Below are 12,399 nucleotides of genomic sequence, written 5' to 3' on the forward strand. Positions count from 1 at the left end.
TTCCTAAACAACTTCCCATGTTGGCTGCCTTTATATAAACTGCACCTAAATGTTGATATACTTGCTTTTCTGGGGGGGATAACATGTTCCAATGCTGAAGAGCAGGACACAAAGCCAGGAAATCCTGTTTGGATTTCAAAAGAAAAGAAAGAAACTTTAGTATATAGGAGAACAAAAACCTAAACCATTAAACATGAAGACTCACCTGAAGAAAACCTTAAACAACATGTTGAACAAGACAAAACAGCAGCAACGCAATTCAGATAAAACTGGTCCAAAACAGTAGCCTGGGTGCCAGCCGAACTTAGCCCCGCCCATAAAAGTTTTGGTCGGGAAGTTCGGTCTGGCTCTGCTCAGTTGGGAAATCATTATGCCCGACCAAGAATTGGTCGGACCAATCAGATTGCCAGGGCGGGCTTTATACGATGATGGACAGATGATCAACAGGGACATTATCGAGTACGTCACTAAAGAGCTGAACATGGCTGCCGCTGGAGAGCTAGGGTGTGTAGATTCTGCCATCGAGTCTGTTCTACAGGATCTCCACATTGCATTCATTTTGAAAGACGAACAGAGGAACGTGATAAAGGCTTTTATCGATAGAAAATATGTTTTTGCCGTCCTTCCTACAACAAGTGTGTGTTGCTTAATCTACGTCACATACTACGTTGCTCTGATTGGTTGTAGGTCTATCCAATTGAGCGAAGAGGCATTTTTTCTCCTGGTTCGGTTGAAACACGCCACATACTCAAATCTCTATTGAGCAGTATCAGACTCACATTCTGACTAGAATCGTGAGTATGACGTAGTCAGGCTACCAAAACAGCAACCTAGTGACTGCTGTTGAGAGAAGATTTGTGCTGTAACTCATCTGAGGCTGCAGCTGACTTTATATTGGTGCTCTACCTGCTCTAATTACACTCATAAACCTCACCTGGGACCCAGTCAGATCGTGCTGCATTCAATTCAGCTCTGAAAATGAACACTTCTGACATCCCATTTAAAAAGGTTTGTTGCAACATGTGAGGAATGAACATGGGATGTTTTAAAGAAGGTGAATTCCGCTTGGTCAGATACGGTGTTAAACATCTGGACCAAAGTCCTGCAGATCACTGTGGGCCCCTAATCTCTGGCTGGGGAGTGTGAGGGGAGTGACAGAGATTTGGTCTGAAGGACTCCAGGTTATAACCTCGGTTCTAATACGTCACAAACACGTCACAGTCATGAAATTGGGGTCCAACACATCACTTGTCCACTTCACTAGTGGGAGCTGCTAGTTGGGTTTCAAAGGGAAAAAAGTGAGCTCAGCGTGACATAAGACTGGAGTCTTAGTAAGTTAACCCAATGAGTTCTGGAAATAACTCTAAAATAATGTTGACTCCTTGGCAGGAATAAGGAGCTCTGCAGCTCTCTCATGCAGAGGATCTAGAAGCATGGATGTGTTTGGAACATAGCAGAGGGTGGATTCTTACTAAAGTCACGCTAACTGCCTTATGCGCCCTCTGAGATGTTTAAAGGTGCCATGGCATGAAAATAAATGGAGGTTTTTATATATTTTTAAAGGCTTTAGTGGTCCCCTTATACTGTATCTGAGTTTTTTTACCAAAAATTCTGCCTTGGTGCAGAATTACAGCCAGTCCCGAAAATGAGCTTTCCTAAGGATCCTCAGAATGAGCTGTTTAGGGTCTGCAGCTTTAAATGCAAATTAGGGGGAGAAAGGCGGGGCAAAGTGGAGGGTGGGGGTGGAAACATTCGTTGGTGAAATGTTTGGCGCACACATACACAAATCTCTTCGGTTCTGCCGTCACTTTCCCAGAAAAAACTAAATCTGTCCACTGGCTCTTTAGAGGTTCTGATGCAGGAGCTCTAAACAGATTTTTTACATCCATATACAGCGCAATGAGCTGGCCAAAGAGCTGTGGGCGGGGAAAGGTAGTTTTGGCATAGCCATATATGGGCTCTGGGTGGAAATAACCTCGACATCATATGAGGCTCCACGTCATAAGAGGCAGCTTTCCCGATCAGGCCATCTGCATGGTCACATTACCAAAGGCGGAAAATAATTTCCATTGCATAGTTTAGGTCTATCGTCATTTTTAGCCACTGGGGGACCGCAGGCAGGCTAGAGGAACTCATATTAATGTTAAACAACCTTAAAAAGTGAAAATTTCATGCCATGGCTCCTTTAAAGCTCAGATTAATATCTGAGCTGAGATGTAGAAACGTGAGACAACATGATGCAGAGCTGCTCTTTTATTCAGTGATATGGAGGAGATCTTAGATTTATTTCAGATGAACTTGATTAAACAGGACATAACGGAGGTTAAATGTTTAAAGCACCTTGTGCCATCATTTTGTTCATATCTGGAAGTGTTTCTCAAATTTGTCTTGACGATTTCTGTGGCTTTCCATCATTCCTCCTTTAAAGTTCTTGCCTTGTGAGAACAACCACAGACTCCCACAGACTCCCTGTGACACAGCAAATATTCCAACATGGGAAATGTGACATTTGAGCACTTTATAGTCTGTAGGCGACTGTTTTCTGTTCTTTGTACTGTGGAGGCTTTAGCAGCCATCAGTGAGGTGGAACTGTACTGAAAATACACTGAAGTTAAAGTTACATTTTTAACTCATTTAAAGGGAAAATGCATCTATTTGAATAATGCTCTTTTTTAATATGGGTCTAAGTTTCTGAGAAATTCTTTTTTCACTGTAAAATGTTGACTGTCACACCTGAACTTCATATTTATTTATGAAAATGAGAATATTTATATGCCCAGATTGTTTTAATTCTGAAAACTAACATTTGTTACAGTAGTTCACATCATCTGTCCTCATAATTACTTTCATAAAATCCAACAAAGACCAAACTTTATCATGTTTATATTTAAATTGCAACCTGCAGGTTTACAATGTGAGTGACTTAAAGTGTGGAAACAAGTCCACAGAAGTTTTTCTTTTAATTATTAGTCAATATATGTCGACTATGTGCAAGTAGTGCCCACAGGCAGTGTGCTTGCTGCAGGGACGACCAGGTAAGACATCTGATTCTCACATATAGATGGACCATTTGATGTTGCATTATGCCCAGTATTAATCAGACATGTTTGTTCATGTTCCAGACAGGTTAGTGAATGCTTTTGTGCACAGTCCACTGTGTGGTTGTACAGCTCACGACTTAACTGAATATATTCCAACACCTGGCTCGCCTTCTTGCTTCCAATTGTAGAACAAAATAGATGTTTGATCTGTAAAATCTGATGTAATGGACAGAATCAATGAGAGTTGTTGGATTTATTAATTTATTTAACACATTTATTCTAACCCTCCCCGGATTCTGGGGAGGATTCATCCCTCCATCAGACCTGATTTTCAGTCTTCTTGTGCCATTTTTCATAGCTCAGCCTTTTCTCCCTGTTTCCCCTCCTTAAGAACGGCTTCTTGACAGCCACCCTTCCATGGAGCCCATTTCTGAATAGGCTTCATTGATCAGCTGAAGGTACAGATGCATCTCTCAGGGAATTACCTGGTTTCTGCAAAAATGCCATTTCATGCATGTCAAACTTATTTTATAGATACAAAGAAATGGGAACAAATAATAATAAATTTATTTGTATAGCACCGTTCAGAAAATATAATTCACAAAGTGCTTCACAATACGATGCAAGTCAACGTTTCATATACACACACACATAAGAAAACACAGTAATAGCAGAAAAGCATGAGGCTACAGAGCAGATGGGCACTTTAAGAACGGATAAAAGCTATTTTAAATAGGTGGGTCTTCAGATTCTTTTTGAAATTGTCTAAAGAAGTTGCAGACCGTAGACATAGGGGAAGAGAGTTCCAAAGAGTTGGAGCCAATACCTCAAAGGCACGATCACCCTTTGTCTTTAGACAAGAGCGGGGGACAGTCAATAAGCTCTGGTCTGAGGACCTAAGAGACCTAGTTGTGTAATAGGGGTGGATCAGGTCACAGATGTAACCAGGTGCCTGATGATTAAAGGCTTTGTATGTGATAAGAATTTTAAACTGAATCCTGAACCTTATAGGCAGCCAGATGAGAAATTCTTCCCATCCCTGAATTTTAGCTTGAGCAGCTACTGATGATGCGGCCCTTTTGGCCACCTGGTACCTGCTTCAGGTCAACCTCCTGAACAACCCAACACAAAAGGCCTTTTTCTACAGTTTGAATTTTTCCCTACATGCTAATATTCACGAGCAGGTCCTATGCTACTGTCCTGATAGGCAATGATGACCTTCTGGCCACACCTCTGCAATTGAGGCTGAGAGGCTCCTTTCAGTTTCCATGACCCAACCTCAATGGTAATGTACATTTAATAAAAATACTCAGCTTTGTGTTTAAGATGTCATGAACAGGGTCCTCTACTAGATGTTTGCCCCCACCACCTGATCCAACTTACTTCCAGGTAGTGAGTAAGTGACAACATTGAGCCTATAAATTTTGTTTCCAAGCCACTTCACTAAAAGTAGCTGCCACATCTTTTGATTTGTGTAGCACAAGCTTCATTACAAGTATTCAGAGTACAAGACCTTTGCAACCGCAGACGATGTTATGAAGCCATCCTCGGTCATGGACTTGCAGAAACTACTGTCCAGGTTTCACATGGCCCCAGCATCTGATGGGTCTGCCCTTACCCAGAGCTGTAGGGTGAGGACTGCTACAGAGTGGAAAGGTTTCCCCCTCAGCACAATATGCAGCAGTGGAATCTTCTGATAGAGCTCAAGGCCACACCTTTACCCACTGCTGTCAGAGAGCTGCAGTTGGCTTTTCAGCCATTTTTAGTTGGGAATGCATTCCAAGCTGAAGCCGTCAAGACCTTCACAAGCTCACCTTTGATCAGATACTGTCCTTAAGTTAAGGCCAACACCTTATTTATAGGATTAAGTCATGTCAACCTGTCAGGCCCTCAACCATCCCCTCCAACCCACAACTGGATGACCCAGAGACAGCGAGGAGCCATTTGATGGAGCAACAAGGTATTCAAGTTAAAAGCCATTTATTCAAGCGGTAGCAGCAGCGATGCCTCTAGAATATGCAGATCTGCAAGACAAAGAAAGTCAGTCACCTACCAGCAGCTACAGAGAGCACACATGCAGAGTAAAGTGAGCCTCACCAGAAAGATCCTCAGAAGCCGCTCTGAACTTGAACCTTGTGTTGAGATGTTTTGCCGTGGTCTGGCTCAGATTCTGTTGGGGTGTAGCGGAACTGGCTGAACAGCACACGCTTCTTGTTGTAGCGGGACCGAGATTTGTAAGCGTAGACTTGATCCTCGTCGGCCACAGGAGTGAAGACTGGCTCGTCCTCGCCGCTGGTGTCAGATGAAAGGCTCCAGCTCCCATCTTCAAACTGGTAATTACTGCCAGGAGCTCCAGACTGACCTCCCTGAGCACCATGCTGCTGTGCTCCAGAACCACTGGTTCCAGTTTGTTTCTGATATCTTGGCTTAGATAGATCTTGTCCATAAACTGAATACATGAGTGAGGAAACAGAGAATTAAGATCAGCCTTCCATTTACACCCCGAGTCAATTTAAACTGCTTTTAGTTGCTGAGCTTTGATTGGGATCAGCTTACCGCTTTGTGCAGGAATGCAGGCGATGCTTCCAATCAGCACACAAGAAATCCACAAAACCCTGCAGAAACAGGGACATCTCATATGAAGTTCTGAGTACATTTAGAGACCAGTGGGGTCCAACCACCACCTCCCCTTAACATGCCCAGTCCTGTTGAGCTTAACTGTATAAACATAGTGTAATGCTGCGACCAAATGAGGTTCTGCTTGCCTCAGACATTTAAGGCAGCAGAGGTTCAGTGCCACCACTTAGAAGCACTGGGATAGACTAGAAGTTACTCACCTCATTCTGCTGCAATATAATTAAAGCTTGCCTGGGACCTGCTCCTGCCAAACTGCACTAACACAAAGTTCAGAGCCCTGTGACATTAACCTGAAGCTGCAGGAGCTGCTTTCATGTGATCCTCAGTGCAGAGGGAACTGATTGCTCAGCGGTAACAGCTGCTGCTGAAAGGTGCAAGGCTGCAGTTAACTGGCAACAATGGACTCACATATGGAGCATCTCAGTGTTATGTCAATAAATAGATAATAATCAGGACCTCTTGTGAGTATTATGTATTTTATTTACATGTATAAATATTAAATTATAAATATAAATGATCAAATATTCTGAACTGCTGATATACGTGATAATAATAACAATAACAATGGAAGTTGCTTTCAACACGTGAAATGCCTCTCATAGTTCATTATTAGTAGGCTAATTGATGAATAAACATCCTGCTGCTGAATATGTGTTTAAAAATAAATAAATAAGAAGGAAACCTGCAGAAGAAAGTCTTCTAGCAGCTGTCTCTCTGGCCCTCATTTATCAAACTTGCGTAAGACGAAAAACGTGCGTAGGTCGTGTGTACGTTCTTTTCTGCGCAAAGGTTGGCATTTATCAAATCCATCGTGAGCACAGGAAAGATGAAATCGCCACGACAGGTCTGAGGCCGTGTACGCACTTTTCCATTTTTACTTGCGGTGACTGCAATAGCATACATAAACAGCAGCGTCACTAGTGCGTGCCTTATGAGTCGCAACAAATCCCTAGGTTAAAATTACAGACTTATCACTTCAAAGAAGGCCCATGTTTTATTTGACTTCAACATAAATATAAACATAAACGCAAATTAAATAAATTAAACAAGTACAACTCCGTAATTGGAAGAGTGATGGCTCATTATTCAACCGCGCACCCTCACACCGAACAGGAGAGGCGCTTTAACACTGCGCACTGTGGAGAGGTTAGGGCACCTAAAGGGCAGGTGGATCTGTCTCTCGGCTGCGGGGGAACCCTTCTATATACGCCCGAAAAGGTATGCAATATTATTATTGCATGCGGGGTTCTCCATACATTGCCCAAAAAAATGGAGTGCCATTTCCAGATGTACATCCAGAGGACCCCGTACCCAGAGATCCCACCAGCCTGCACATTCTGTTATTCAAGGAAAAAAGACATAGCTCCGATCAGGCCAGCCACCCTCTCCTCCAAGGCACTCAAATCCAAACCTGGATCAGAGCCCCCCCCCCCCCCTGTTTGTGACATGCTGCGTCCGAGAGCTGCGACCTTTTTTGTGGCCAATTTCATATCGGACCACTTCTTCCTGATCTTATTGGAGAAAAAGTAAAACATCGTTCAATTTTAGATTTCATTTAATCTGGAGTTTATCACATTTTATTGACCATCACAGTAGGGGAAAATACATAACTCGTCCGGTCTGCGATTTACATCGCCAACGCTGTTGACAGCCGTCCCAGCTGTCAACAGCGTTGACAGCGTTTCTTTGCCGTCTTTTGTCTATCCATGTCGCAAATCTAGAGGTGCGGCCCTTTTATAGAAGGCGTGGTTAGGATCATTACGATGGATTTCACCCGCCAGATTTATCAACAGCCGCTCTGTTTTACGATGGGATTGGTGTGGTACGCATGTTTTGTAAATCTCACTTGAGCTTCTGCGTACGACGAGTTCTCCGCTCATATCTACGATGCTTTCTACGACGGCTTGATAAATGAGGGCCTCTGTGTTTATTGGCATACAGCACGGTTAGTGAGATCCAGAGCCATGTGGGCACTCAGGACGGATTTAAATAGCGACTCTGAATGGACGGTAAACCCGCACTGAAGGCCCAGTGACCCAAAGCACGGCCGCCACTGAAACATATATTTGAAACCTGTCAATATGTTAACTTTGCATGTTTACCTCTATAACTGGTGTTATATGTAAAACAGAGCACATGATCAGTTAGCTTTTTAAAAATGTTTATTTTAAAGAAAATGATCAAAACGAGAGTTTTTCTGGAAGAGATTTAAATAAGTTCTGAATATGCATAGAAGAGAGGTAACATTTGAGTCTATTTTCTTTGTTCAAAACTTAAAACAAAAAGCTGAAGTCTGCACACTGAGAAAAACTGGTTTTGAGGATATTTCTGAAATTTCCTCCTAATAACCAACTTGGGTGGGTCACCCCAGTGGAACATTTTATTTGTAGGATGCAGGTTTCATGTTTTCAGCTGGAGATGGATGCTTTTTGTTCTGTATGTTACATATTTTTATCTTGATCAGGACATTCAGAACGCTTGCATGCACAGGTAAGTCCAGCTTCAGTTCCAGGTGTACTCGTCCATTTAACTGGACCACCATGTTGTCCCAGCGTACATGCACGGGATAGACTGTGTAGGAAACCTTCCTGACATTCTGCTGCCTCTAACTTTCTCTGTGGGACATCACGCTGCATGTAAGCACAGCTGAAATCGCTGCCAACATATTGGCCCTCATTTATCAAGCCGTCGTAGAAAGCATCGTAGATATGAGCGGAGAACTCGTCGTACGCAGAGGTTCAAGTGAGATTTACAGAACATGCGTACCACACCAATCCCATCGTAAGACCGAGCGGCTGTTGATAAATCCGGTGGCTGAAATCCATCGTAATGATCCTAACCACGCCTTCTACAAAACGGGGCTGAGAGGCCGCACCTCTAGAATTTGCGACATGGATAGACGAAAGGCGGCAAAGAAACGCTGTCAACAGCGTTGGCGATGTAAATCGCAGACCGGACGAGTTATGTATTTTCCCCTACTGTGATGGTCAATAAAATGTGATAAACTCCAGATTAAATTAAATCTAAAATTGAGCGATGTTTTACTTTTTCTCCAGTAAGATCAGGAAGAAGTGGTCCGATATGAAATTGGCCAAAAAAGAAGGTCGCAGCTCTCCGACCCCGGGGGTGGGGGGTGGGGGGGGGTGGCGGGTGGCTTCTTTTGTTCTGCAGAGAAAACATCTGTTCTGTAAATGTGAAGTGATGTTGGCTGGCGTGATCGGAGCTACGTCCTCATCGGGCTTGCCAGGGAAACTTGACACTGATGCTGATGGAGAATGGTAAGAATGACTGCACACCCAAGACGTTTAAATAAAACAGTTGCTTTAATTTTCAACACAAATGAGGTTCCTAATCAAACTAATATTTTTCATTCACAGATGAATCCGAAGTGGCATCCGGGCTACCTGACCCGCGCAACGAATACGCGGCCCCGTCAACATCCGAAGCCTCTGCCTCTGCCTCTGCCCCCCGGTCTGCAGCGTCACACCGGCCAGCCGTGTTGACCACAGAGGTCCTAGAAAGACAAACAGAGATCGTGAAGTGGATGATGGCTTTAACACACACCGTGCAATCTATCGACAGTACATTGAAAGACGTAAATGAAACACTGAAGTCACAGAATAAATGCTGAAAGAAATCGTTGTTCTCCTTTCTTTTTTCCTTGAATAACAGAATGCTTACCAAAAGTCAGAATCGCTGAATACGTTCCTCTCTCCTCCTGAGCGCTCTTGGCTGTGCAGGCTGGTGGTAGGGATCTCTGGGTGCGGGGTCCTCTGGATGTACATCTGGAAATGGCACTCCATTTTTTTGGGCAATGTTATGGAGATCCCCGCATGCAATAATAATATTGCATACCTTTTCGGGCGTATAGGGTTCCCCCCGCAGCCGAGAGACAGATCCAGCTTTAGGAGCCCTATACACCTCTCCACAATGGCACGCGTGCGCGAATGCGCAGTGTTAAAGCCCCTCTCCTGTTCGGTGTGAGGGTGCACGGTTGAATAATGAGCCATCACTCTTCCAATTACGGAGTTGTACTTGTTTAATTTATTTAATTTGCGTTTATGTTTATATTTATGTTGAAGTCAAATAAAACATGGGCCTTCTTTAAAGTGATAAGTCTGTAATTTTAACCTAGAGATTTGTTGCGACTCCTGAGCACGCACTAGTGACGCTGCTGTATTGCAGTCACCGCAAGTCAAAATGGAAAAGTGCGTACACGGCCTCAGACCTGTCGTGGCGATTTCATCTTTCCTGCGCTCACGATGGATTTGATAAATGCCAACCTTTGCGCAGAAAAGAACGTACACACGACCTACGCACGTTTTTCGTCTTACGCAAGTTTGATAAATGAGGGCCGTTGTCTTTAAGTCACCTGAAGGGTGATTTTCTCACATGAGGCTGCGGTTACAAAATCAGGATTTTATTAGAGCAGAGCCACAGTCTGGACATGCTTTAAGTGACCACGAGTTGACCCGTAGTCTTAATGGGCTGATTTTCAGTTTAGCCGTCTGACAGAAGAAACAGAAAAATATGTAGATGAGAGCAGCTTTATTGGGAATTTGGCTGGAAATATACACTCATTCTTTCCTGTTTTTACTAAAAGATGCAGAAATATTAAACTCTGTAACATGTGTTTAGTGCACCAACCCATGCCAGCTCAGTTAGCATATATACAGTTATAGGAACAGTTTACTGAATGTCCCATCTTGTAGACAGCCTCAGTGTTGCATTTCCAGTCCAGTCTGCTGTCCAGGTGAACCCTCAGGTATCTGTAATCCTCAACCACCTCTTCACCGAGGATGGAGACGGTGTTCAGCTGACTGCTGCTCCTCCTAAAATCCACAATCATCTCTTTAGTTTGTATCCAGATGAGGCCATAGTTTATTTTCCTATAGATGTGATAGTTTCATGTAGATGTGCTGAGGTGTGACAGGGAAGCTGTTGGTACATGGAGGATGTGAGGTCTGTAGCAGGAGGCAGCAGCATGCTGAGTTTGTCTGAACTCTTCCATCTGTCTGATCCCACATTATCCCAAAGCCTGTGAGCTTTTCCATTCCTGACCACACAGCCCTCACACTGTTCTGCTGCAGATAGTTTCCCACCGACTTGCTCTCTTCCTTTTTTCTTCACACTCCTGCTTAACTCCCTGTTTCCCTCCATGAAGGCCTTCTTCTTTATGCTCAGTGGCTGCAACACAAGTTCACATCAACCAGGCGTTTGTTCAGAAAACAGCGTCACAGCTTTGGACTCAGGAAGTCTTTCAGATGTCAGCTGTCACTCAGAGAAGCTTTCATTGGGCCTGGATAGCTCAGCTGGTAGAGCATCAGACTTTTAATCTGAGGGTCCAGGGTTCAAGTCCCTGTTCAGGTGTAGAAATGTAATCTCCTACTTAACCTGTACTTCCGTCTATGCCTGCACTCTGTTTCTACACTGTCACCTCTGACAGAGCCTGGCTGATGCTTTTCCTTCTATGTAGCTTATTGTTAGCTTTGCTTTTAGCTGCATCATATCCTCATTTGTAAGTTATAGAAATATATAAATAATATATATAATATATAAGTTATCTAAAATATATTGTTGCTCAGTTTTCCTCTGAGCCACAGAGATGGTCAGCTCTCATTGTGTCCAATAACTGCAGCTTCTAAAGTGGATTTCATAGCACTGCTGCATCTCTGACAGTTATCAGATCATTTGGGTGGAAAAACATACATCACAACCCTCTGAATCTGCTTTCAGTCCCACTTGAACAGTGTCTCACAGTTTCAGACACTAAATGTGTCTTTTAGTTTGAATCTCAGCTGACATTACAACAACTGTAGAGGGACTCATATCATTTCACCAGCTGGTGTGATAAACTTACAGAAACACCTCAGGAGCAGCACCTGGGATCTTTTGGGAGAAAAGGGGATTCTCTCCATGCTGATAGAGCTGGTAATAAGTGAGTTTATGGATCCTACATATTACACAGTAAAACAATGATAAAGGTGCTTTCTGAGCCTTGACATCTTTTTCTTTTATTAGGAAAATGTTCCAAATTTTATCCCATGGAGGGAGCCAATGAAGTAAAGATTGATGCATAAAAGCATTAAAAAGCTCTCCTGTAAGTTCTCTGTTCAAGTTTTAGGTTCAGCTGCATGTTTCTCTTTGTGGAATCTTTAAGCCCTCATAGATCAGTCTGATCCCAACAGAAGTCTCGCAGGTTTACTTGGTTGCTGTAGTTCACTAAAGCAGGACTCTGAGCAGGGCCCTCCGCTAACAGGCTCCTCTCCTTTAGAGCCAGTGACAGGGTTGGCTTTGGGAGGTGACGTTGCTCTGTGCTTTAAAGAGCAGGCTTTAATCCACCAAACTTCAGTTGGATTATGATCTACTTTTCAGAGGATTTGTAAATGACTAAATAAATAACACCACTGACTAAACCTTCAACTGAACCTGAACTGTGAGCAAGAGCCACAGGCGCTTGCACACGCAGCGACTGGCAGGGAGAGAGTTTGGCGTCCGACATGTTTGTTTGTTTTAATCGGTTGTATAAGTCTTAAGAGTCCTGACGTTTGTCTGAAGTCTGTTTAAAGTTTGTCCACGTCATTTCACCCTGAACTGACGATACAAAACAAAAATGGAACTTTTCTATCTGGTTGTAACTTGGATTCTGGTGTCATGCCTGCCGGTTGCCCGAGACACAATGCAGGCCGCCCAAGCAAGAACTGTGTACAGCAGAGACCAG

The 12,399-nt window shown here is 43.5% G+C and overlaps 1 non-coding gene across 1 annotated transcript; it reads left to right on the top strand.

Annotated features, from left to right (window-relative positions):
• Window positions 1–10,975: 10,975 nt before the first annotated feature.
• trnak-uuu (transfer RNA lysine (anticodon UUU)) lies at window positions 10,976–11,048 on the top strand. The gene has a single exon. It is a non-coding gene; the product is annotated as a tRNA-Lys (tRNA).
• The last annotated feature ends 1,351 nt before the right edge of the window (window positions 11,049–12,399 follow it).

Source organism: Odontesthes bonariensis, chromosome 2, assembly GCF_027942865.1.
Source record: "Odontesthes bonariensis isolate fOdoBon6 chromosome 2, fOdoBon6.hap1, whole genome shotgun sequence".
NCBI classification, from domain to species: Eukaryota; Metazoa; Chordata; class Actinopteri; order Atheriniformes; family Atherinopsidae; genus Odontesthes; species Odontesthes bonariensis.